A 27,189-nucleotide genomic window follows, 5' to 3' on the forward strand; every position below is an offset into this window, starting at 1 on the left:
AAGTTTAACCTATTAAATGCTTACTATGTGCCAGACATTGTACTAAATACTGGCTATACAAATACAAAAAGTGTACAGTCCCTCCCTTCAAGGGAAGTATATTCTTTTTTTTTTCCAACAAAACAATTCAAACATTTCTTAAGTGACAATTTAAGCAAGGCAACAGTAGATACGACCAAAAGCTGAAATAACCCCTTGTCCAGAGAGGCTTACATTTGACTGGCCAGCAGCTGATTGGGTTTATACCTAAAGGAGTTTATTGAAAACAAGGAAAACCCTGTCTGATGAAAAGTCATAGCAGCACTAAATGTAAATGCAGGACAAAGAAAAGCTAGCTATAGTCACATGAAAAAAAGTGCTCTAAGGGACATATATCCTTACCGGGGGAGAGAACACAGAGGAAGTGGTGACCAGAGGGGATTTTGGTCTGGACAGTGACTTAGACAGTGAGCTGATCTGTAGTGTAGTCAGTAGTCAAGATCTTTCCTGACACAATCATAGAATTGATTTAATGACTATCCCCATAGTAAGAGATGGAAAGTAGGAGCAGGGGAGGGTGCAAAGTAAGTGTTCAGTGGCATGGGAGAAGGCAAGATGGCTCACAGATATGACTGGACAGCTGAATGAGGTGTGAAGCAGGGGTCTTCAGGTCAATAAGCTTAAAAAGTTTGTACTCAATCGTCAGTCAAAATAATTCAGAAGTTCTGAAGCTGAGTGGGTTAACTTCTCCAAGGGCCAGGGCATGGATTCAGGAAATGTAGCAGAAGGTGCTGGTCCAAGTAGAGAGAAATGGAGCACCAGCTGCGGGGAAGATAGCAAGATGGTTTGGGTAGACAGCTGGGTGGGATGTGAAAAATGATCTGGAGGCCAGCTAGTGGGCTGTTAACATGTACTTGGTCACCAGTCAAGACATCTCCCAATCCGGTGTTCTTTCTACTTTACTACACTGCCTCATCTGTTTGTATTTTAAATTAAATGATTAAGTTTATACCGAAGTAATGCTTCTAAGGAGATTCACAAAATAAAAGCAACAAAGACCATATATGCACATTCACCAGCATCATATATGCATCTTATAAATGCAGATAAAAGGGGAGAAATGACAATACATTTACAATATACCTTGTTTATTGAAACCATGTATAATTCGGGGGGAAAAACATGGTTTTTGTGGTAGATAATCTTTAAATAAAGTCTTATTGTACAGACAGTTCACAAATATCCACATGTGGATTATATCTACTTTGTAGATTCTCCAAGGCATGCTTTCTATTTGGAGCCAACTTTTCTCTGCTGCTCAGGAAATGTGTTTGGAAAATGCAAACTAATTGAACATAGGCAACCATAATTAGGACACCAAATCTCCAGCAAAGATCATGTATTTCAAAGTTGCATGTAAATTTTGACATTTTAAACAGCCAAGATGGTATTGGTATGGGGATGCCCTCCACTGAAATAGATTATACTCCCTCTACTTCTTAGTAAGTAGATGGTCTTCATGGATCTTTGAAACTAAAAAGTTTAATTGCCACATAACCAACCTCTAATGACATAACTCTAAACATTCTGGTGCTCAAATAACAGAAAATCAATAGTTCATACTCAGAGCCATTCCAGCTTGGTGGGATTCACTAGGACTCGTTCCAGTGGCAAAGAAGGTGCAGCTTGGCCCTGATACAAAGCACCAATTCAGAAAGTAAAAGTGGAGAGACAAGTATGACTAGACACAGACCATCATGAAGAATGATAGTAGCTCCAAATATATTCACAAAGCCAACTTCAAAGGAGAGAAATACTCTACAACTGTAAGCAGAGACTCATTGGGGGAAAAAATGTAATTTCTATTTTTTTAATACATGGAAGAAATTAAACAAGAGATAAAAAATTAAATGAAAGTTCTGCAGGAAAGAATTGGAAGGAAGAAAAAGCTCAGAACAGGAAGTGACAAACCTGACCTAAATAAAAGACTCCCTGAATAGAAGAGTAGAAAAAATAGATATTAACAATTTCACATTTTTTTAAATGACAGCAAATTTTAAAAAATTAAAAATAGAAGAAAATGTAAGGTCTGTGGTATCAGAAACAAATAACCTGGAAAACAGATCAAGGAAAGATCATTTAAGAATTAGTTAACTTGCCTGAAAAGTATGATGAAAAAAAGTCTAAAAATCATATTTGAACAAATTACAAGGGAACCCTAAATGCTCAGATCTATTAGAACCAAAAAGTAATGTTAAAATAAGAATTCGTTAGTCACATACTGAAAGGAACCCCAAAAAGAAAAACTCCAGGAAACTACAGTTTCCATCCCCTCCACTTCCCTCAGTCCCCCTACACACATACACACATACACACACACACACACACACACACACACACGCACACAGATGCCTATTACAGTAAAAACAGAGTTCAAGTACCAAAGAACCACAGTTAAGATCACACAAGATCTGCAAGCCTTTATGATAAACAACAGGAAATCTTGGAGCACAATATTCCAAACGGCAAAGGATTATAGATTTGCTACTAGTAGTATGTTGGTAGATGTTTAACAACTGGCACATTTTCTCTCTCTCTCTCTGTATGTACATCTATATGTATATGCACTTCTACACAACACCCTGTTAGGTTTCATCTATATTAACATTTTCTTCATCACCTTCTTAAATGACAAGTCACAAAACAATAAAGCAAGTCTTTATTTGTAGCATTTGCCTATTTACAAAGTATAAATGCTTAACTGAAAATTTAACAATTGGTTCTCAAGAGCTTGTACCAGCTGGCTCTAACACACCCCTGAGTCACAACCAAGAATAACTTACATTGAGAAGCTAAGTATATTCCTACAGGAAAAAAAATAGAACTTCAATGGAATAGAGAACTTTCAATGTTCTTTAAACTTTCAAGCACTCTTGATGAAAAGGCCGGAGCTGAGTATGAATTTTGAAATACAAACACAAGACTTAATATAAACCAAGAGGTACATTTATTTGAACACTTGGAAGGAACTTTAAGAAAATCATGTCCTAAACTTCTAGTAGGAAGAAAAGAAATATGTCACTTTAGGATCTTAATGTCTTCAATGGTTTGAAATTTTATTAAATACAATCTATGAACTCAAGAAGAGACTTTCTAAATTGAATAGACGATAGTGTTAGCAGTGAGCACCAAAGGGCCAAGGATTTTCTTGACCTCTGGACCCAAATCCTTTCACTCTTCATGGTGTGATGATTCTGTGGACTGATTCATCTTCCAAGTTTCTTCAGTAAGTTAAAAGCAATGTCCTTTTTGGTCTCAGTAGATAACTGAGAAGATACCCTAAGAACCCATATGGCTAGTGTTAAATCTCAACCCCTCTCTGTCTCTGACTCTTTCTTTCTCCCCTCCCTCCTTCACTGTCTCTCCGCCATCTTTGTCTCTATTTTACTGGCTAGCCAAGTTACAGTTCTTTTTGATAACTCATCAACACTCATCAGTATCCATAAGGGTTTATTATATACCAACCCCCATAGTCACTTGAACCAGTCTGATATTGCCAGTTTGCTTGATTCCTTCCCCCTGGAACAGCTATTGCAACTATAACACAAAATCACCTCCATTAGAAGGCATTCAATAACCTGGCAGAGCTTTGTTCTCCATGATACCAAAGTGGTTTTCCAAAATTGCTGAGCACTCAACCACCATAACCTTGGAAAGTTGTATTTTCAAAGGGCCTATGAATCAATCAGGCAACATTCATTTATAAAACATCTTGCTATGTGCCAGACATTTTTCTGAGCACTGAGAATTCAAATACAAAAGTAAGATGGTCCCTACCTCTTTAAGGAGATTATGCTCTAATGGAGTCAAAGCAGGTTCTTGACACTTTCCATTGATTTCTCATGTTTCTCCATGTCAGTAATCTGTCATTCCTACTTCTACTTCTAAGGCATATCCTCAGAATTCAAATGACTCAAGGTCACTCCTAATTATCAGGTAAGCCTGCTGAAAAATACTATACTTTCCATTTTGACTACCTAGAATTGCAAATCTAAGGATACATATGAAAAAGTCAGGAATTCATAGATCTATGGAATCATAACTAGAAGACCAAAAGAAATCTAAACCGGTGGTATCAAACTCAAACAGAAATGGGGACCATTAAACCATGACTATAGATTCCTTTAAGAGTAATATTATCTATATTTTAATATATATTATTAAATATTTCCACAATACCTTTTAGTCTGGTTTTGGCTGTACCTCTGATCTAATCCAATCTCCTCATTAAGGCACAAAGTGGTGAACTGACTTGCCCAAGATCACACAGATTGTGATTAAAAGAGCCAAGATTTCAACTTACATATGCTAAGCCCAAATCTAGTGCTATTTTTGCTGCGCCAAATACAACATATCTTGTCTGTACAGCAAGTAGAGAAATTCATGTGGAATAATTTGAAACTAGAATTAAATTAATAATAATAACAAATTTGAGACTAAAAAATTATGAACCTTAGTGAAATAGTCCACCAATGTATATATCAAGACAATAGGAGTTTATAATAATAAGATTCCTCCATGAAAGCAGAGTGGCTTAGTGTGAAATAATAACTAGCTAATAAAAAGAGATATCATTTATATTGCACCTACTATGTGTCAGGCATTGTGCTAATTGCATAACATCTGCCCCACAACCACCCTGGGAGGTAGGTGTTATATTTAATGCCCATTTTACAGTTGAGGAAACTGAGGCAAAGATTCAGTGAATTGTCCAAGGTCACACAGGTAGTAAACATCTGAGGGAGAATTTGAACTCAGGTTTTCCTAACTCCAGACCTGGTACTCTATCTACTGTACTCTTCCTTGCCTCTGCAAAATAATGGACTTGGAATCACAGGATCTGGGTTGGAGTTAGAGTTCTATTACTAAACTTATTTGTGACCTTGGGCTAGTCACTTCACCTCTTAACCTCAGTTTTCTTATCTATAAAATGGGATTAATATATTCCCTATTTCTTAGTGTTGTTATGACACAAACTCTTTGTAAATTACGAAATACTAGATAAATTAAGATTATTACTATCATTCTATGGCTCATTGTGGCCTGGGGGTGCTGGCCCTGAGCTCTCAAAGGCTATGTCACTGGGATACATATTTTGGCAGGTCTTACCAGGATGGAAAGTTCACATTGTACTGGAAAGTTAGGGCACCTTTCTTCTGCACTCTGGTTAAGTTTGGAGATATTTTATAATCAAAAGTTTGGCCACGGGGTATTGCATATTTTTTTGTCACAGAAACTGAACAAAAGGCCTTTTAAGATACAAAGATTTTCTAGTTCACTTCAGTAGAAGGAACAGCTATATTATGAAACCTTAGATATTTTGAAGTATTGAAATAGCAAAACATAAAATGTACTTATCACAAAAAATGCCAAAATTATCAAAAGAGAAATTTCTAAGCACAAAAGGATAGAGTGTGCATTTTATACTTTTAACGACACTTCTCACATTGCTTCAGCCTTCTCCATGTAAATCTATTGCCAACTGTTTTGAACATTCAAAGTCTCAAGGTTAATATTACATTTTTATGTATCAAGTTCCAAAAATGTCTTGAATTGACTTGGTCAAATTCTTTCTTTCTTTTTTAAAATTTATCATTTATTTTTAATATTTGAAATTTTCTTTTGAGTTGTAAATTCCCTCCATCCTGCCTCTCCCCCACCTATTGAGAAGGCAGGCAATATGATGCCCGTATTAGGAGGTGCATAGATCATGCAAAATACATTTCCATATTAGCCAGGTCACAAGAAAAATAAAGAAAGTGAAAAAATTACACTTCAATTGTTCATCAGTTCTCTCTCTGGAGGTGGTTAGCAATTTTCATCATGAGTCCTTCAGAATTACTTTGGATTATTGTATTAATCAGAGTAGCCACGTCTTTCACAGTATATCATCATTACAATATCGCTGTTACTGTGTACAATGATCTAGTTCTGCACACTTCACTTCACATCAGTTTATAACAGGTTTTCCCAGGTTTTTCTGAAACCATTCCCCTTATCATTTCTCATAGCATAATTGTGTTCCATCATAATATCATACCACAACTTGTTCAGCCATTCCTCAATTGATGGAAATCTCCTCAATTTCCAATTCTTTGCCACCACAAAAAGAGCAGCTATAAATATTTTTGTACATATAGGTCCTTTTCCATTTTCTTTGATCTCTTTGGAATTCCAATTTAGAAATCATATTGCTGAATCAGATATCAAACAGTAACCAAGAACTGTGAACAGGTAATGGAGTTACCAGTCATCACCAGCTGCAGCCAGTGCCAATAAAAGTTCGCCTGTAATTGTATTATGGCCAGTTGTCCAACCCCCGACAAACTCTGAGCTAAGAGCTCTGAAGCTGTTACTTCTACTGTCCCTGCCACCTCCAAGGCCCACTGCTAGTGCCACAGCCCCACGCACTCTAGGCTGACTCCTGCCCTTATGTCACCAATCTCTCCTGCTGACTTCCTAAGTTGTTTTGGACTGGAAAATGTCTCATTTCAACTTTTTATTGTCTCTCTTGCTCCAGAATTCAATATGACGCATGATTTTCAAGTTGTTTAGAAGGGAATGTTGGGAGAATTTGACTGGGTTTCTACCCCTACTCCACTGTCTTGGTTCTGCCTGGATTTGTTTTTTTCTTATAATTTTATACTTTCTTTCTACAATATTTTCTTTGCGGCTTTCTTGGAATAGCTAAAAAAATACTGTGTACTTTATTTGAAACTAATTGCATGAGAAGGGAAAAGGAATAAGCATTTAAAAGCACCTACTATGTGTCAGAAACTATGATAAATGCTCTTAAAATATTAATCTTTCCTTAAGTACTAAGCAACAGAGTAAAGATTTAGAAAATAGTATGCTTCATTCTAAATTCCAACTCCATAGTTCTTTCTCTGGAAATGGATAGCATTTTCTGTCATGAGTGTTTTGGAATCATCTTAGATCTGTGTATTGCAGAGAGCGTTAAGTCTATCAGAGTTGGTCATCACACAATGTTAGTATTACTGTGTATAATGTTCTTCTGGTTCCACTCACTTCACTCAGCATCAGTTCATGTAAGTCTTTCCAGGTTTTTCTGAAATCCATCTGCTTTTGGATTTCTTATGGAACAATTTCTTATGGAACAATAGTACTCCATTACATTCATATACCACAACTTGTTTAACCATTCCCCAGTTGAAGGGAATCTCCTCACTTTCCAATTCTTTGCCACCACAAGAAGAGCTGCTATAAATATTTTTTTACATGTGGGTTCTTTTCCCATTTTTATGTTTCTTGTCACTGGATCCAGATGGCTCTGGAGGAGAGAGTGAGGCTGGTGACCTTGCCCAGCCCTCTCTCACTTAAACCAAATTCACTTGCAAGTCGTGGTATCACCTTCCTGATGCCATGGTCCTCTTTGAGAACAAAGGACAAAAAAAAAAAAAACAACAACAACAATTAAGACACAGAGAGGATTCACTCCGACTTTCACTAACATAATTGAGGTCTCTTCAAGAGACAGTGTGGTGTGATAGAAAGCATGATCCACATTGAATCAAAAGATTCAAACTTAAAATCTTGACTCTGTCACTTAATACTTAAGGAAATTTGGACAAATTACTTAATGTCTCTTGCCATTAGTTTCCTAAACTGTACTGTAAAATAAATGATCTCAGGTCCTTTCCAAATCCAAACTGATGAATAAATGACCCTGAGACACCCCCTGCCCCAGAGGTAAAATGTGAGTGTTTACCTAGTGATTACCAAGAGAAAATGATATTGAAGTCTAATCTCTGAGGGTACCATGGTACCATGACATTATGGTAAGAGTCATACTTAGAGGCAGATTGAGCCTCTCTGTGACCAGGAATCACACTTATTTTTCACCAATGTGAGGACAGCATAACTATTTAATACTGTTTGCATCACCAGTAACTTTTAACAACACTTTCTAGAAGGATACTGGTGAAAATCAATAAAGCAATGCTGCACTTTCCCTGGAGAAAGGTAATAACATAATATTACAAAGATGCACTAATCAACCTTGACCTCCCTTTGAATGAGTACTTGAAAAAGAAAACTTGCAGATGTTCCATTAGAAAAACACAGACTATTGTGGTATTTGAATTTAACTTCTTCAATGTTTATAGAGAAGAGTAACCATAAAACAGCACCAGCAGGCATCTGGGCCATTTGGAGCTGGTTTGTTTCTTCAGAATAGAAAGAGATTTTGAAATCAAATTTGTAAAGGTCAACTCTGAAATTGCATACTCTGTGAAGCTTTTGTAATATTAAATTGAAAGGAGGAAGAGGGTCTACATGACCTCTCTCTAACTCCATCAACTTTCCATAGAAAGCCTGAGGTTATCCAAGGATATACATAATCAGCAATGATGTCCAAGAATCTTCATTAATCCTGGAATGTGAGCATTCTGTTGTCTGAGGGCTTCTACGCACTGATTTTGACAGAGGAGCAAAGAGTGGCACACCTGTGGAACGAACAACACCCAGTCTATCCCACTTAATCCTTAAATTGGATTCTGTCCTAGAGACTTAATTGGCTGAAGACTAAGACTCAAGCCATTAACTTGGTCTCCTTGTTTCCTAAGTACAAAACCAGAAGACAAGGCAGGATGGTTACTACCTCAGGCTTCTGGTCAGCAGACCAATATGTCCAACACAGAGGCCAGGAAGCTATGCCCAACTTAATCAATGTTGTATGCTTCCTGAATATACTTTTCTTGCTATGATTAAAAAGCCTTTTGCTAACTGTCAGATGGACTATACGAGTCTCATATCATTCTAATCCCAAATCTGAAGCATCAAACCATACTGCATCCAATCTGACCTTCACCAATCCCTTTCTTTAACCTCTAGAACTACAGCCTGTCATTATGTGAAATGCTCCCTTTCCACACCAAACAAAACTCCAGGCAGACTGTGTGAAGGACCACTTGAAAATCATTATATGTCTATGTCCTTAGTCTTGAGGTACCTTTTCTGTTCTCTATGATTTTTCAAAGATCAGTGACAGTATCTCAACAATCTCTATCAAAAATTCTCTTAAACCTTTCGGTGTTGTTAGTCCAAATTTAAAGATTTAAACTCATTGACACAGGACAACTAGATACTCCCACCTCAAGGAAAGTACTCTTCTAACTCATGGATTTTAATTCCCTAATAACCATTTTTATTGTATCCTTTCCATTCCAAAAGCTCTTTGGAAGAAAAACTCCAAGCAAAATAAGACTTTACATCCATCATGTAATCTGATGTACCTTGAGTAATGCTGCTGTCCCTTCTTTCATCTTCCCTTTGTCCCCAGCATAGTTGAAAAATGCCCCTTTTTCTCTTGTGTCAGTTCTGGGCATTTTAAATTTTCTTTTATTCCTCCTGCAACTTATGGTTAACTTCATTTGACTGGAGCCTGTTCTGTAGGATATGAAAATTTACTTACAGCCTTAATCACTGCTTAGTAAAGAAGCCAGAGGAAGAATCTCAACTGTCCCTGGCTCCTTGGCAACATGTAAATCTTTATCCTCAACCAGCCTATTTGTGAATTCTCTAAAAGTAGTTTAATCTGTGACCTTACTTTGTCGATGAAGTTTGTTTCCTTAGAAGATATATGAGATCATGACTCCATTTAAATAATTCTGTTCAACTTTTATGACTTTGAAGGAAGCATGGGATTAGGGATCTATCTTCTTTTTAACCTTATGGCTTAAGAGAAAATCTACAAAATTGTAATATGCAAATGAATTATTATCCTCATCCTTGTTCAAGTTTTCTCTGAGGCCTGAACCCATGCTTAAGCATAATAATAAAACCCAAGTTTTTACCTCCATAATTTCTGTACTGTAATAAATTTTTGGCAGCAGTTATCTACCACATGAACTCAGAGAGGAGATAGTTTTCCCATAACATGGCCTACTCAATAAACTCTACTGACAACCTATTGCCTTGAGGATAAAATATTAACTCTTCTACTTAGCTTTTAACGCCCTTTACAACCTGGCCCCAACCTATCTTTCTGGTCTCATTATATATTACTCCTCTTCCTACACTCCTTAGTCTAGCCAAATTGACTTTCTCTCTGTTTCTTATACTTGACAATATATCTATCTCTCTACCTTTGTACTACCTATGCCTTATGTTTGGAACAATGCATTCCCTCCACGCTTCCACCTCAAAGAATCCCTCTGATCAAGCCACACTTCTTACATGAATTTTTTCCTATGTCCTGTCTCTATAACTACCTTAGACTTATTTTATATACTTAATGTATGTTCTGCTTCCGCTGATATAATATCCTTGACAATAAGATTTATTTCATTCTTTGTATTTGTATCTCCAATACCTGAACCAGAATAGGTGCGTAATATATGCTTGTTGATTGATTCTTAGCATGCATTGCCAGCCTCAATTGTTCTGGGCCTTAGCATTCCTATTACAATTGTTTCAGAACTTCTTTTGTATTCATCCCCTATTACCTGCCCTTGTTTCAATCTTCTTTTTACAATAAGTTTCCTGTTCACATTCTCCATTGGTTGGTGAGTTCCCTTTACATTGACTTCTCTCTCTTTAGATAGTTCCTCTTTTCATTTTCAATGGAACCATTATTATTTTCAGAATTTCTTCTTCAGAATTTACTTCCCCTATAGAAATCATAGAATTTTAGAACTGCAAGGGATCTTAAAAATCATTTAGTCCAATATTTCACTCAATGCAAGAAGCCCCTCTACAAAGCCCATTATAGACCATCCAGATGCTGTCTCAAGTTTCTTTCAGTAACTGGGATCTCATTACCTAACTAAACAGCCAATTCCATTTTTTTTGAAGCAGCTCTAATTGTTTTGGTTGGTACTGAGCACAAGTCTTTCCCTGGTCCTGATTGTACCCTTTGGAACTACATCGAAAATCTAAATCCTTCTCCTACGTGATAGTCCTTCAACTGTTGAGAAAATGAGATTTAGAAATGAGGAAAAACCTTAGAGTTTTTCTGTTCCAAAAGCCTTAAATGAAGTTGAGAGGCAGGGAGGGGTGAGAGAAGTGAAGATAATTAGCATGTTCCTCCATTGTTTCCTCCCTAATTTATCAGACTAAAAGGAGATATTTGAATTAAATGTATGTGTGTGTATATACACACATATATGCATACATACGTCTACATAGATAGATATTGATATAGATACACACCCACATACATACATGATAGAGAATAGTAGAGATAGAGATAGCAGAGCATAGTGGAACAAGAACTGGCCTTGAAGCTAGGAAGACCTGAGTTCAAGTCTCACCTCTGATACATACAGTATTGAATAGCATGCTCTGACCAAGTCTTAACTCCTTAGAATTCTAAGTAAATCTCTGTAAGACTATAGGTTCTGAGAAGATGCCAATCTGTACTGTTAAAAGAAATTTTCTCTCTATACCAAAGAAATCACAGTTTCAGTCCTTATTCCTCTTAGCCCCTATGTGATATCTAATAAAATTGGTGAAAATCTAATATGTCATTTTTCCATGCCCCATGATAGGTAGGCAGAGGATTAGGTAAGGAGCCATTTCTTCCTGGTCAGATTCAATGGTTTTTTTCTCAGTTTCCATGTTTCATGACCTCTCTGCTCCATGTGCCACTAGTCATCAATTTCTCCTCTTCAAAACTTATGACAACCACTATTTTGTACGGTAGGGTACTGAGCTATATTCCTTTTCTTATGAACCTGATCATTGATTCCTTTTGGCTCTTTGTCTTCTCCTAATTTCATACCACTGGATGCTACCTAGCCTTTCCCTAAACCCTTTAAAATACTTTTTCCTCAAATCAAAGTGCACATCCAACAATGATGGATTTTCTTCTCCTTTTGTAACATTTTAAGTACAATCTCTTGCCCCTAAGTTTCCTAGCATTTCTACTTCAGTGGCTTCTCCTTTGTTGGTCAGAACCAGGGTCAGGATGGTAGTTTTCCTTCTTGTTTCCTCTGCCTGATGAGGAATGAAATTATCATTAAGACAAGCCAAGAATGTATCAGCTTTTCTGCTTTTGGCAAAGAAAGAGAGAGCTCTAGCAAATCTATGGATAGTTGGAGTCCCCATCGATATTTGGCCAAGTTTGTGAACTTTTCTCCAAACCTTTCATCTAATTCTTCTTTCCAGATGGTCTGCACTGTTGTCCCATGACAACATTGCTTCTATTTCTCCTTCCACTGATCCTCATCCAAATATTCTCCACCCGGCTTCCCCACCTCCAGTTCTTTACATGAGTATATGCTCTTAATATATGATATTATTCTCTCTCTCTCTCTCTCTCTCTCTCTCACACACACACACACACACACACACACACACACTCACTCACACACACACATACACACACACACAGTGACCATTTTATCCAGTCTATTTCCATGGAACAAGGAATATCCTTCCAGAACCTAGTTGCAATCATGAGTCTTATTCCACCAAGTTTCAAAGATGCCTATTAAATAAAATTAGCTTCTTTGTTAAGATCTCTAATTCACCTGCTTATTGAGGAGGCAATGCATAGTGGAGAGAGAACTGTATCTGAAGTCAAAGGACCTGGGTTCCAAGAAGACCAAACTTAGAGCCTGTATGGCTTGGGGCAGGTCACATAAGCCCTCAGGGCTTTCAAGTCATTCATCTGCAAAATGCACAAGAAGCTGCTTCCTCCTGAGACACTCCAGCTACTCTACCCTCTTTTTGGAAGGGCCTTATACCACCTACTTCACTCTAAGCATTCAATGGCTCTTCTTTTCTTCCTTCTCTGCATTGTATTCTTCCATCCACCAGAATGTTGATGGGGTTAAGATTACTTTTCTGGATTTCTGGTTCTGGGAGCCAAGATGGCAGAGTGATCAACAATTGCTATCTCCCTCCCTTTGTTGACCTTGATGAGGCCAGAGAATATCTCCCCGGGAAAAACCTTAGAACAGTGGGAACAGCAGATGGGGTAAACAGACTCTCAGCCCAGAAGGCTAGAAAGATTGCTTAGGAGGGTTCTCTTGCTGTAGCTGAAAGTGACTAATGCAGGATCAGAGCTGTCCCAGACAGCCCCACCTCAACAAACTAGGAGAAGATCGTGAACCCCAGGGGGGTGAAGCCAGCAACTGCCAATACCAGGACCCCAGGCATGCCTCTGCACCCCAGTGGAATCAATAAGACACTAGCACAGACAGTTGAGCCTGGTATGCTATAGCTCAGCAGAGGATCCTCCTATGACCAGATCACCTCTCCCCAACACTTAACAAGCTAGCTCCAGGGCTAATCCAGGGAAACCCAAAAAGACCTCACCTGGCCTCTGCTTTCCAACACCAACCAGCTTAGCACCAGGTAAACTGCAGCACTTTAGCTTCTAGATGAAAGAACTAGAGGCCACAACACATGCAGAGCCTCAGGTTTTAGGCACAAGAACTGTGGGACAGAGCCCCCTGTGCCCCAGATACAGAGATCTACTTTAAAAGCCAGGAAAAGGGTGATTATCATGAGTAAGAAACAAAGCACAAAAGAAAAGATCATAGAATCTTTCTATGGGGACAAGGTCCAAAACATAAATACCAAAGAGGTCAGCGTTGAGACTGTACTCCCATCTGAAACTTCAGAAGGGAACATGAGTTGGTCTGAAGCACAAAGAGACTTCTTGGGAGAGATCTAGAAGAATTTTAAAACCCAAATTAGAGAAATAGAAGAAAAACTGGCCAATGACTTTTAAAATATGAAAAAGAATTCACAGAAGATAAGAGCTCCTTAAAAAGGAAAATTGGACAAATTGAAAAGGAAGTACAAAATCTAACTGGTGAAAATAACTCCTTAAAAGGAACAACTGGACAGATGGAAAAGGAGATGCAAAAGTTAACTGAAGAAAACAATTTGATAAAAAATAGAATCAGGCAAGTAGAAGCTAATGAATCTGTGAGACATCAAGAATCAGTCAAACAGAATCTAAAGAATGAAAAAAAAGAAGAAAATGTAAAATATCTAATTGGAAAAACAACTGACCTGGAAAATAGATCCAGGAGAGAAAAATCTAAGGATTATTGGTCTACCAGGAAACCATAATGAAATATAGAGCCTGGACAATATTACCCAATAAATCATCAAGAAAAATTGCTCAGAAATCCTAGACCCAGAGAGCAAAATAGTCATCAAAAGAATCCACTGCTCACCTGCTGAAAGGGTCCCCAAACTAAAAATACCAAGGAATATTGTTGCCAAATTCCAGAACTATCAAATAAAGGAGAAAATACTACAGGCAGGAAGAAAGAAATAATTAAAATATCAAGGAGCTACAGTCAGGATCACACAGGACCTTGCAGCTTCTACATTAAAAGATTAAAGGAATTGGAATATGATATTCCATAAGGCAAAGGATCTGGGGCTACAACCAAGGATTAATTACCCAACAAAGTTGAGCATAATATTTCAGGCAAGGAGACGGACATTCAATGATATAAGGGATTTCCAGACCTTCCTGATGAAAAGATCAGAACTGAATAGAAAATTTGATCTTCAAACGCAGCTCTCAAGAGAAGCATAAAAAGGTAAATGGGGGAAAAAAAACTTGTTAAACAATATGGGCAAACTGTTTATATCCCTATAAGGGAAGATGATACTTGTTAATCTTGAGAATTGTATATTTATTATGAAATTTAAAAGGGATATACACAGATAGAGGGAGTGGGTATAAATTAAATGATTTAATGATAACAAATGTGATTTAAGGGTGTGAAGGGATGGAGGCAGAAAAAAACAAATTCCATCACAGGAAGAGGCACAAAAATATATTACAGCAGAGGGAAAGAGAGGAGGGAAATGAGCATTGTTTGAGAGGTACTCTCATATGATTGGATTCAAGGAAGGTACAACAAACTCAGTTAAGTATAGAAATACAATTAGCTCTATAGGCAGTAGGAGGGGAAGGGAGAAAGAAAAGGGAGGGGAGGCTACAAGGGAGGGAAGAAGTAGTATGAGAAAAGGAGATTAAAAGAGAGGGGGGCTGAAAGAATGGAGGAAAGACTGAGGGAGGCAATGGTCAAAGATTAAAACTCTATTGTGGAGGAGAAGGGAGAAGGGAAAACTAAAAGCATAAACAAGGGAAAAGGGAATGGAGGGAAAGACACAGAGAGTAATCATAACTGTGGATGTGAATGAGATGAACTCTCCCACAAAACAGAGACTTATCAGCAGAATGGATTAAAAGTCATAATCCAACAATATGTTGTTTACAAGAAACACATTTGAAATGAGGAGATACACAAAGGGTAAAGGTGAAAGATTGGAGCAGAATATGTTGTGCTTTAGCTGATGTAAAAAAAGCAGGGGTAGCAATCCTAATCTCAAACAAAGCAAAAGCAGAAATAGATCTAATCAAAAGAGACAAGGAAGGAAACTATATCCTGCTAAAAGGCACTGTAGACAACAAAGCAATTTCATTGCTAAACATATATGCTCCAAGTGGTTTAGCATTCAAATTTCTTAGAGGAGAAGTTAAGGGGGTTACAGGAAGAAATAGAGAGCAAAACTATACTAGAGGAGGACAACAACCTCCCCCTTCTGAACTTGACAAATCTAACCTCAAAATAAACAAGAAAGAAGTTAAGGAGGTGAATAGAACTCTGGATAAGGTAGATATGATAGCTCTCTGGAGAAAACTGAATGGGGATAGAAAGGAATATTTTTTTTTCAGCAGTACATAGCACATATACAAAAACTGACGATGTACTAGGCTGCAAAAACCTCACAATCCAGGGCAGAAAGGCAGAGATAGTCAATGCATCCTTCTCAGATCATAATGCAGTAAAACTTATATGTAATCAAAGGCCATGGAAACATAAACCAAAAACTAATTGGAAACTAAACAATCTAATCCCAAAGAATGAGTGGGTTAAACAACAAATTGTAGAAACAATCAACAACTTCATTCATGAGAATGACAATAATGAGACAACCCAACAGATTTTATGGGATACTGCAAAAACAGTTCTTAGGGGAAGTTTTATATCTTTGAGTGCCTACATGAATAAAATAGGGAAAAGAGGAGATCAATGACTTGGGCATGCAACTGAAAAAGCTTGAAAAAGAACAAATTGAAAAATCCGCAAGTAAATACCAAATTAGAAATACTGAAAACCAAAGAAGAAAGTAATAAAATTGAAATTAAGAAAACTATTGAACTAATAAATAAAACTAGGAGTTGGTTTTATGAAAAAAACAATAAAATTGACAAACCCACACAAATATTCTGCATTTCTATATATTACTAGCAAAGCCCAACAATAAGAGATAGAAAGAGAACTCCTTTTTAAAGCTATGGTAGACACTATAAAATATTTGGGAGTCTACCTGTCAAAACAAACTCAGGGACTACATGAACACAATTACAAAACACTTTTTGCACAAATAAAGTCCGATCTAAGTGAGTGGAAAAACATCAGTTGTTTGTGGGTGGGCTGAGGCAATATAATAAAAATGGCAATTCTACCTAAATTAATTTACTTATTCAGTGCCATACCAATCAAACTATCAAATAATTATTTTGTAGAGCTAGAAAAAATAATATCAAAATTCATCTGGAAGAATAAAGGGTCCAGAATATCAAGGGAACTAATGAAAAGAAATGCTAGGGAAGGTGGCCTAGCTTTACCAGATCTCAAATTGTATTATAAAGCAGCAGTTATCAAAACCACTTGGCACTGGCTAAGAAATAGAAGGGTAGAATATTGGAATAGGTCAAATACCCAAGACATAATAGTCAACGAATACAGCAATCTACTGTTTGATAAACCCAAGGACCCCAGCGATAAGAACTCACTGTTTGACAAAAATTGCTGGGAAAACTGGGTAGCAGTGTGGCAGAAACTAGGCATAGACCAATGCCTGACATCATACACAAGAATGAAGTCCAAATGGGTACATGATCTAGATATAAAGATTGATAGTATAAACAAATTAGTGGAGCAAGGAATAGTGTATTTATCAGATTTATTGAGAAGGGAAGAATTTTTGACTAAACAAGAGATAGATTATGAAGTGCAAAATGGATAATTTTGATTACAGTAAATTGAAAAGGTTTTGCACAAACACAATGCAACCAAGATTAGGAAGGAAACAGAAAACTGGGAAAGAATTTTTGCAACTAGTGCCTGTGAAAAAGGCCTCATTTCTAAAATTTATAAAGAATTGAGTCAAATGTGCAAGAATGCAAGTCTTTCCCCAGTTGATAAATGGTCAAAGGATATGAACAGGCAGTTTTCAGAGGAAGAAATCAAAGCTATGTATAGTCATATGAAAAAGTGCTCTAAATCACTATTGATTAGAGAGATGCAAATCAAAACAGCTCTGAGGTACCACATCACACCTATCATATGGCTAACATGACAAAAGAGGATGATGATAAATGCTGGAGAAGATGTGGGAGAGTTAGAACACTAATTCATTGTTGATGGAGCTGTGAGCTGATCCAACCATTCTGGAGAACAATTTAGAACTATGCCCAAAGGGCTACAAAAATGTGCATACCCTTTGACCCAGCAATACCTCTTCTAGGACTGTATCCCCAAGAGATCATAAAAATGGGAATTTTTATGTACACATATGTACAAATGTATTTACAGCAGCACTCTTTGTGGTGGCCAAAAACTAGAAATCAAGGGGATGCCCATCAACTGGAGAATGGCTGAATAAATTGTGGTATATGAATATAATGGAATACTATTGTGCTATAAGAAATGATGAACAGGAAGACTTCAGAGAGGTCTGGAAAGACTTATATGAACCTTTGCTGAGTGAAAGGAGCAGAACCAGGAGAACTTTATACACAGCAACAACGACAGTGTGCAAGGATTTTTTTGGTAGACTTAAAACTTCATTGCAACGCAAGGACTTAAAAAATTCCCAATGGTCTCTTAAGGCAAAATGCCTTCCACATCCAGAGAAAGAACTATGGAATTCAATCTCATAATGGAGTAGATCATTTTCTTTTGTATTACGTTTTGGTTTGTTTTATGATTTCTCCCATTCATTTTAATTCTTCTATGCAACATGACTAAGGTGAAAATGTATTTAATAAGAATTTTTGTGTAGAACCTATATAAAATTGTATTGTATGCCATCTCAAAGAGGGAGGAGGAAGGGAGAGGGGAGTGGGGGGAGGGAGGGGGATAAAAAAAATCTAAGTTATATGGAAGTGATTGTAGAACACTGAAAACAAATAATGTAATAAAGATAAAAAAATGAACACTTTCTGCCTCCTTAAATTCTTTCTTCTTTGTTTTATCCTTAAGACACTATGAGTCTGTGTTTTTGCAACTAGACTGTTTCAAAACCATCTGTAAATATTAGCTTAAATGCTTGGTGCCCTAAATTTCATTACTCTCCAATCCACAGGGTAATTGTAAGGCTCAAATGAGATAAAGAACGCAAAGTGTTGTGGAAACCTTAAGGCACTGTGTAAACATCAGGTGCTATCATCATTCATGTTATTAGCTTTATCATTATTATCATACTGGAGTAAATAAGGGCTCCACAGTCTTGACTGTTTTAAGATGGGACATGAAGGAAGAATAAATTAATGAATTAATAAAAAAGCACTGATGAAATTTTTACTATATATCAAGCATTCAGTTAAACACAGGTGACACAAAAATAAAACCAAAGATAATCCCTTCCCTCAAGGAATAGACATTCTAATGAGGGAAGACTCCTGATACATACAAGGGGCAGCTAGGTGGCGCCATAGTGGATAGAGTGCTGGACCTGGAGTCAGGAAGACTTATCTTTCTGAGTTCAAATATGCCCTCAGACACTAACTAGCTATGTGGCCCTGGGCAAGTCACTTAACCCTGTTTGTCTCAGTTTCCCCACCTGTAAAATGAATTGGAGAAGGAAATGGCAAACCATTCCAATATCTTCGCTAAAAGAAATTCCAAATAGTGTCACAAAGGGTTAGACATGACTGAAACTGCAGCTATGAGGATCAGGTAGCCCAGGAGGGAAGTTTTGGTTTAGAAAGTTACCTGTATGGTAAGTGGAGCCATAGGAAAGTATATTGGCATACCCTTTTCAGAAGGAATGACGGAATTGATTGGATTATATTTCCAGAACAGGAAATGGAGGAGGGGGAGAGAAGATGACAGATAGTCAGAAGTCAAGGTGACTGGTGAGGAGATGGTTAAACTGAAGCACAGCGAGAGTCATAGTTAGATGTAGCAGGCAACCAAGACAATGATCAGTCAGGATGATTGGACTCAAAGTTGGGAGTTCTGGGGATGAAAGGGTTATGTTCTCTTAAGCTTGGTTTCTGGCCTGGGTAGCAAGGAAATGGGTAAGGAGAGGGCTTGGGACAAAAGGAGGTGCAGCTAAATTGAAGGATGACTCACAAGTCCTCCTTAAAAAGGAAAATAACTTGGCAGTATTGTTTATAAGCATCAATTGTTTATAAGCATCCAAAGGCAGCAAAAACTCATCATCTCATGGGTCACATGACCATTCCATATTGTAATGCTGAGCACAAATATTTATAAATATTATATGATGAAAGTAATTCCAGCTCATGAGCCAACATCTGTTGTAGAGAATAAAGAAGCAGAGAAATACTACAAAGAATATGATAAAACTTGCCAAAACTCTGCTCCTGTTCATTCGCCCTCCAAATCCAACTGCCAGTGAACATGTCTGGGAGGAGCCAAGCCAGTTGGTCTCCCTCAGACTCTGCAATCCCAACCACACTTCAGTCATTTTCTGCCCTGCTACTGTTGCTGCTCTAAACAAGACCACCAGAAACCTTCTGTATCCTCCTCCATCACCAACTTTCCATCTCTTATCCTGAGAACTGTAATCAAAATAACATAACCAATGCCTCTGGAGAGAACATATCAATGGATCGCTCTGATACTCCACTTGCTATCTTCATGACTTCCCAGACCATAACTCTCCTTCATGGTCATTACTCCTCTATAAGTGTTGTCTTCCCCTCTTAGACTTTAAGCTCCTTGTGGGCAGGAACTATCTCATTTTTCTTTGTATCCCCAGCACTTTGCAGAGTACTTAGCGCATGAAAAATGTTTTTTGTTCATTCAAATTTGGCCAACATATTCTTTATTATTTAGTGACTTTGATGGAAAAGTGCATATAGAAAAGAAAAGTAAAAATATGTTGGGAAAATATGACTTAGGAAAAAGAAGTAAAACTACAGACCACCGCAAGGTCAATAGAGAGACCGATAGTTCAGAGTTGAAAGTAGATGTAGAATTGTACGGTCTAATACTTTAAAGGGGAAGCAAGCCTAAGAAGGTTTTGAAGATCTCAAAAATGAAATTTTGAGGACAAGAAAAAATTATTCTGATGAGAAGGAAAAGAGGAGCTGCCTAATAAGACCAATGTGAACACATAAGGAAATAATCAGCAAATGCCAACTTTAAAAAGACAAGTATTCAGAAAATGGAAGCATGGGCAAGTAACTGAGAACAAATACCAGAAAGGAGCATTGTGAGGATTATATCATAAAAGGGATAAAATTGCTGCTTTGGGAGGCAATAATTATGAGAAAGGAAAACTCTTTTTTTGCTTATTTTTCTTCCAAGGGGCATAAAGTTTGAACTAGGAGAAATAGAGCAAAACTGATAAGCAATAAAACTCTAGATATGTGAAGAGATAGTCATAATACATATACCTAACTGACCTCCTGGAGTTCAAGTCACCAGGCCTAGATGAGAGACATATTACCATACCTTGATTTGTTATTTTTGCTTTTCACTTGGGTCCAACTTTTCATGACCCCATTTAGGGTTTTCTTGTCAAAGATGTTGGAGTGGTTGCCATTTCCTTTTCCAGTTCAAGATCTGATAAAAGAGATTAATGAGCTGTTACCAGTGACCTTTGAAAGATCTTAGAGAATAAGGATAGCCTGTAACTGGAAGACAAATGTACTAATTTTTTTTAAAAGGGGAAGAATCCAGAATCTACAAATAATAGTACGTTGTGTTCAAAGAATTCTCTTGAGTTTTTCTTACAGTACTGTAGCTCTAAATTCGCATTAGCTATGCCTGGAATGCCCACCTACCTCATCTCCACTGCCTGACTTCTCTGGCTTCCCTCAAGTCTCAGCTAAAATTCTGTTTTCTGGGGCACCTACGTGACCATGGTGGACAGGGCACCTGCCCCAGAGCCAGGAGGATCTGAGTTCAAATCTGGTCTCAGACACTTGGCACTTAATAACTGTGTGACCCAGGACAAGTCACTTAACCGCAATTGCTTAATAAAACAAAACACAAAAAACCCTCCAAGAACCCAAGTTCTATCTTCTAAAGGAAGCCTTTCCAAATCCCCCTTAATATTTGTGCCTTCCTCCTGAGACTACAACCAATTTCTCCTGTATATGTCTTATAGAGCTAGCTACGGGGCTCACTGGAGAGAGGACTAGGTCTGGAATCAGGAAGACCTGAGTTCAAATGTGACCTTAGACACCTACTATTGTGTGACCCTGGGCAAGTCACTTAACCCTGTTCGCCTTAGGTTCCTCATCTGTAATATGGAGATAATAACATCTCCTGCCTTGCAGGGTTGTTGTAAGCATCAAATGAAATGATAACTGTAAAGCTCTTAGCATAGTACCTGGAACATGGTGATAGATAAATGTTACCTATTATTGTTACTGCTATCTGCCTGTCATCTTCCCCCATTAGACTGCGAACTTCTGGACAGGAAGAACTATTTTTACCTTTCTTTTTATCCCTACCACTTAGCACAGGGACTTGACACACAGTAGGTGCTTAATGAATGTTAGCTGACCGTGGCTATGGCCATGGCTACAACCCATGACTATGACTATAGTGTTGAAACAAAATTCTTCATTAGAGCTTCACCCTAAAGAAACTGGATAGTCTCAGGAAAGATATAATAAAAGGAGTTTATTATTGTAATTAAGGCATATGCATTGCACAGGCCTATCATCAAACTCATGTCAGGTTTGACCTTTTAAAGACAAACTTTCAGAGAAAAAGCCACTAATTCCAATAGGTTAAAATGGAAAAAGGGATGAGTTAGTATGATATCCATGGTGAGTTTACAATTCAGGCAGGTCATTAATTACTAAGGTGGATCAAGGCATATGTGTCTATCACCTTCAGCCTGGAATGAAGGGCAGCTTCCCTACAAGGGGGGATGTCATGTTTATCTGTGCAGCCTGTTGTCATGCATCCAAGCTGAGGGATGAAAGGGTTATCATATTTGCCTCTGCAACCCCATCACCTATATCTCTAAAGAGAATGGAAATTATGAGTACACTCAGATTTAGGTGGTGGTAGTAGAAGAATTCTTCAACAATGATCTTCTGAGTTACTATTGCCAAAACCAGTCATGGCCAGGTGGTCAGCCCTCTCCTGATAAAACCTACCCATTCTTGCTTAGACTGGTGCTTAATTAAATTAATCAATCAGCAGCATTTATTATATGCCTACAATGTATCCAGCACTATACTAGATGCTAAGGATACAAAAACAAAATAAGTAGTTCTTGCCTTCAAGGTCACCTTCTAGGCTGGGGGTTCTTAACATGGAACTCATGAACTTTATTGTATTTCACCCTAATTGGTTTCCTTTGCAATCTGATGCATCTTATTTTATGCATTTAAAAACATTATTCTGAATAAGAGTTCACAGATTTCACCAGACTGGGTATGAAAGGAGTCCAGGAAATATCTTAATAGACTTGCCCTCCATTGGCATTGCATTTAAAGATTCTGTCCCAGGAAAGCATCAAAGGAGGTCTTCTTTGGAGGTCATTACTGTAAAGTCCTGTACAAACATGAGTTACTGTTATTATCGCTAGTAGATCAGCAGCCCACCAAAGGCTCTTTAATCTGGAGAAAATATATGCCTTATATTTGCATCTTGTCTCCCCATTGGAGCATGAGCTTCTTGATCGTAGGGTCTATTTTTGCCTTTCTTTGTGCCAGTGAGACCCCCTCCACTCCAATCTTTGGACAGTAAGTTCCCATTTTCCATTTAGAAAACCTGGTTATCCTACATAGCTCTACTTTGGACTGCAGAAACTGCAGGAAAAAATGAGATGAAAATTATACTAAATACTCTGAACAAGTTGTCATATATATATGAGACTGAGACTGCTCAGACCATAAATTCCAAATGAAGTCTACAAAATTCCCAGGAATGTGCTGGCTTTGTCCAGAGAAGTCCCCGGGGTACTTCAGATCAGGGTCACTGACAAAGACCTGAGTTTTGGAAGGTTCTGAGTTTCTTCAGTTAATGGCAGCTGACCAGTGACCCAAACAAGGAGCTGCAAGGGAGAGAAGATTAAAGGACATACATGTGTGTATATACATTCAGAGAGATGGTAAGAGACACATACATAATGAAGAAACCTTCATGAACCACCAAAGAATATTGTTCCTCATCCTTTCTCTTACACACACACACACACACACACACACACACACACACAGCATGTTTTATAACATCCTCTCCTCTTAATGGTCCCTGTAACTTAATTTCACTGGAATATGAAAATTGTGATTCATCTTGTCCCAAACAGTAACCAGGGAGGGTCTTGGTCAGAGGCATCTTTACCACCAAGTTCTTGACTTTTCCAGCCAATTTTACTAAAATGTTTACAAACTGCTTTCCTCCCCAAAGCCATGTGTGATAAATAACACAATTATCTTTATTCCCATTTCACAGATGATCAAACAGATGTTCAGAGAGGCTAAAGAACTTAATCATGAAGGTACAGTTATAAGTATCACAGTTGGGACTGAAACCTAGGTCTCCTGAATTTAAACCCAGTATTCTTTCCACCACACCCCACTGCTTCTATAAGAAATAATGTAAACCCCTTGAAGACAGGACTATTTTGTTTTTGACAAGAACCTAGCATGGTGCCTTACACAGCATAACTACAGAAAAAAAAGCTTATTGAACATGAAAAATGGGGTGATATAGAAAAGAATGTCAGACAGATATGACTTCAAACTCTGTCTCAGACACTTTAAAAAATGATTTTACATGCATTTATAGTGCATTCCTTCCCATCTCTGTTGAACAAAAAAATAAACAAATAATGAAACTCTTATAAGCACTTGAAATCCAACCAAACAAATTCTGATGTTAGCTACACCAGAAAAGAAGTATTTCTGTATTATTAGCTCATTATCTCCAGCTGAACCTTACTATCTAAATGACCTCAGGCAATTCAGTTAATGTCTTTGTGCCTCTGTTTCCCCATCTGTAAAATGAGGAGTGCAACTTGATGGCCTCCTCAGCTCCCTTCTAACTCCAAATCCATGCTCTTTACCCCACCCCCCCATCACAACTATCTACCAGATGGGGAAAGGTAGAGAAACCTAGCTCCAAATGGAAGAAGTTAGGGAGTTATTAAAATATTTCTTAAATTATTAGTATTATCATTTTTATCAGGGAGGGAAATGAAAATTTGATACAGAACAGCCTGACATGTAAAGAAAAAGCTGTTGTTCCTGGGAGCATTTTGTGTGGGAGTGTCATTGGCTGCCTCCTATCCCAGGAAAATAAAACGCAACAATATTGGGTTGGTGCCCATGGGAACTCAACTTCCCTCTCCAAAAGCAAGTCTTCAGCCCCTCATTTTTCAAATAGGAAAAGTCTTTGTGAACATCTGCCTGATAAACAGCCCTTGCCTTCTAAATCCACTCCCAAACTCACGGTGATTACTCATTAGTTAAAGCCAGCACATTTGGGGGGCCACCGCCAATGATCTAAAAAAACAAAGAATGCTGTTTGTTGCAGTGAAATGAGGACTTGTCAGCTGTGACCTAACTGCTGGGATCCACATCTTTGCCCAAGAAATCTGGATATCATTAGAAGAGATTTAGACAGATGTTGCTATTTACAATTTCCTGTAGAAATTAAGTGAGATCAAGATGGATCTTATTTAGGGGAAGGGAACATAGGGGAGGACTTAAGTAAAAAGGATAGATATAGAGATAGAGATAGAGATACATATCCATATCTATATCTCTATCTCTACACCTAGAGATAGAGATATAGATATATCGGCAAAGATAGAGTTATTACATTAAGATATATTTATTTCTTACTTGAATTTATATGCAAAGCAAAGTTAACCTCTTAAGAAGCACTTACCTCAAGATGGTCTTGGCTTGAGGTATCTTGCCTGTCATTTGGCAAAAAAAGCCTTGCCTGCTTCTTAGACCCTAAATAAGAATAACTCACTTTTATGGATATTTCACATTCTCCTTTGATCTCCACACCAAACCTGCTAGGAAGATAGCACAAATATTGTTATTTCCATTTGGCTGATAAGAAAACTGAATACTGTAGATCACTTAAAACTTGAAAAGACCTTAGAGACTCTAGGGCAAAGATTCTTTTTTAATTTTTTTTCAACTGACAAAAATTCACCTTTTCCCCCTCCCACCTCACCTCCATCACACCTTCACCCTCCACCCCCAATAAGAAAGAAAGAAAGGCAGAACCTTTGTAATAACTATCATAAGCAAGCAAAAAAAATGTTTGCAATGTCCATGTCCAAAAAAGACATTTTTCACCTGTCCTCTGACTTCCTTACTTCTCTGTCAGGAGCTGGGTAACGTTGCATCACAAGTCTCAAGGAATCACGTCTGGACACTGACGGATGCTAGTTCTTAGCTTTCAAAGTTGTCTTTATAATAATGTTTTGTATGAATGGTTCTGCTCACTTCACTCTACATCAGATCATACAAATCTTCCAGGATTTCTATGAAACCATTCCCATTGCCATTTCTTATGGCATAATAGTAGACCATGACATTTGTATACCATCAATCCCCAACTGATGGGCACTGCCTTAGTTTCTAGTTCTTTGAATGGTGGGGGGTTCTTTACCATTTTTTTGTTGTGGACTCCTTTGGCAGTTTGGTTAATAAATTAATAATAACAAAATACAAAATATAAATAAATGAAATACAATAATATAAATACAATTATAAATCATAAAATAACAATAATAAAAGCACCTCCTAATGCTTTATTTTGTTTTTCCAAACTCATCATTAAAGGAAATGCTGAATTTCAATTACATGTTACTGAAAACAAAGATATAATTTTTTCCCCAATCTATTCTTAGAGTCAGACTCCAGGTTAAGAATCCTGAATTTTGTATAAACCACATCCCCCTGCCAACCACTCCCCCCATACACATACACACACACACACACACACACACACAATATCTCTCTCTCCCTCCTTCCCTCCCACTTATTACACAAATGAATCAAAGGACATAGATATAAAGCTAGAAGGAACTACAGGGGTCTAGTCTAATCATTTTCCAGTTGACAAAACTGAGACCCAAAGACACTAAGTGATTTGCTCAAGGTCACACAGGTGGTAAGCACCACAGTCAGGATCTGAACCTAGGTCCTCTGACTCCTAGAGTCCAATACTCTTTTCACCACCCTGCACTGCTCTCATATAATTCAAAAGTTAACTTCTGTGAATCTGTTTCATCTTCTACAAAACTAGGATTTCTAATAGACATTTTTCTGAGTCCCACAGATATCATTCCGATTCAATGATTACAGAATGGGTAAATTGAGAAAAGATTTTATATGTGATTGTTGGGTTAAACTTTTGATCTGTTGACCTGTGACTGAGAATAAGAGAAGCAACTTCAGGGAAACAGAGGATCTCTGGTGGGGAATGAGGATCACAACGTAACTCACTTGTATTGGAGTCAGGATAACATGCCCCCAAATGGAATGAACACAAGCCACCCTCTGATGGCATCTCCACATGAAACAAACCAGCAGGAGTCCGTGAGGCTGAAAACATGTGAATTACCTCACTCCACAGCTGTCCCAACACTAGAAATGGCTCGAATCTTCTCAGATTTTAAAATTCTTGTCCTTGGATGGGCTTTCACGTATAGCCAGTATCCTAGCTGTACTAGCAGCCAGCTCTTATTTTCTTATCCCCTCCAGATGGAAAACACTAGGTTTTTCTATATTGAATTTCCTCTTGAAAAATCCACCTTACTGCTCTTCAGCTATCTGGGGATAAGGTTGGGGTTAGGGGATTCAGACTTACAGAGTAAGCACCCAAATCACTTGCCAGATGCGGTCTTCTAGGTTTAAAAGGCTCTGCCTTTTTCAGTCAAGTCACTTTCTAG

The 27,189-nt window shown here is 37.7% G+C and overlaps 1 long non-coding RNA gene across 1 annotated transcript in view; it reads right to left on the minus strand.

The window, feature by feature from the left end:
• The window catches only part of LOC140501311 (uncharacterized), a 100,565-nt gene extending 75,213 nt beyond the window's left edge, over window positions 1-25,352 (minus strand). The window contains exon 1 of the long non-coding RNA XR_011966132.1: window positions 20,757-25,352. This is a non-coding gene — a long non-coding RNA (uncharacterized lncRNA). The remainder of the gene's footprint in view (window positions 1-20,756) is intronic.
• Between the last annotated feature and the right edge of the window lie 1,837 nt (window positions 25,353-27,189).

Source organism: Notamacropus eugenii, chromosome 1, assembly GCF_028372415.1.
Source record: "Notamacropus eugenii isolate mMacEug1 chromosome 1, mMacEug1.pri_v2, whole genome shotgun sequence".
Classification (NCBI taxonomy): Eukaryota; Metazoa; Chordata; class Mammalia; order Diprotodontia; family Macropodidae; genus Notamacropus; species Notamacropus eugenii.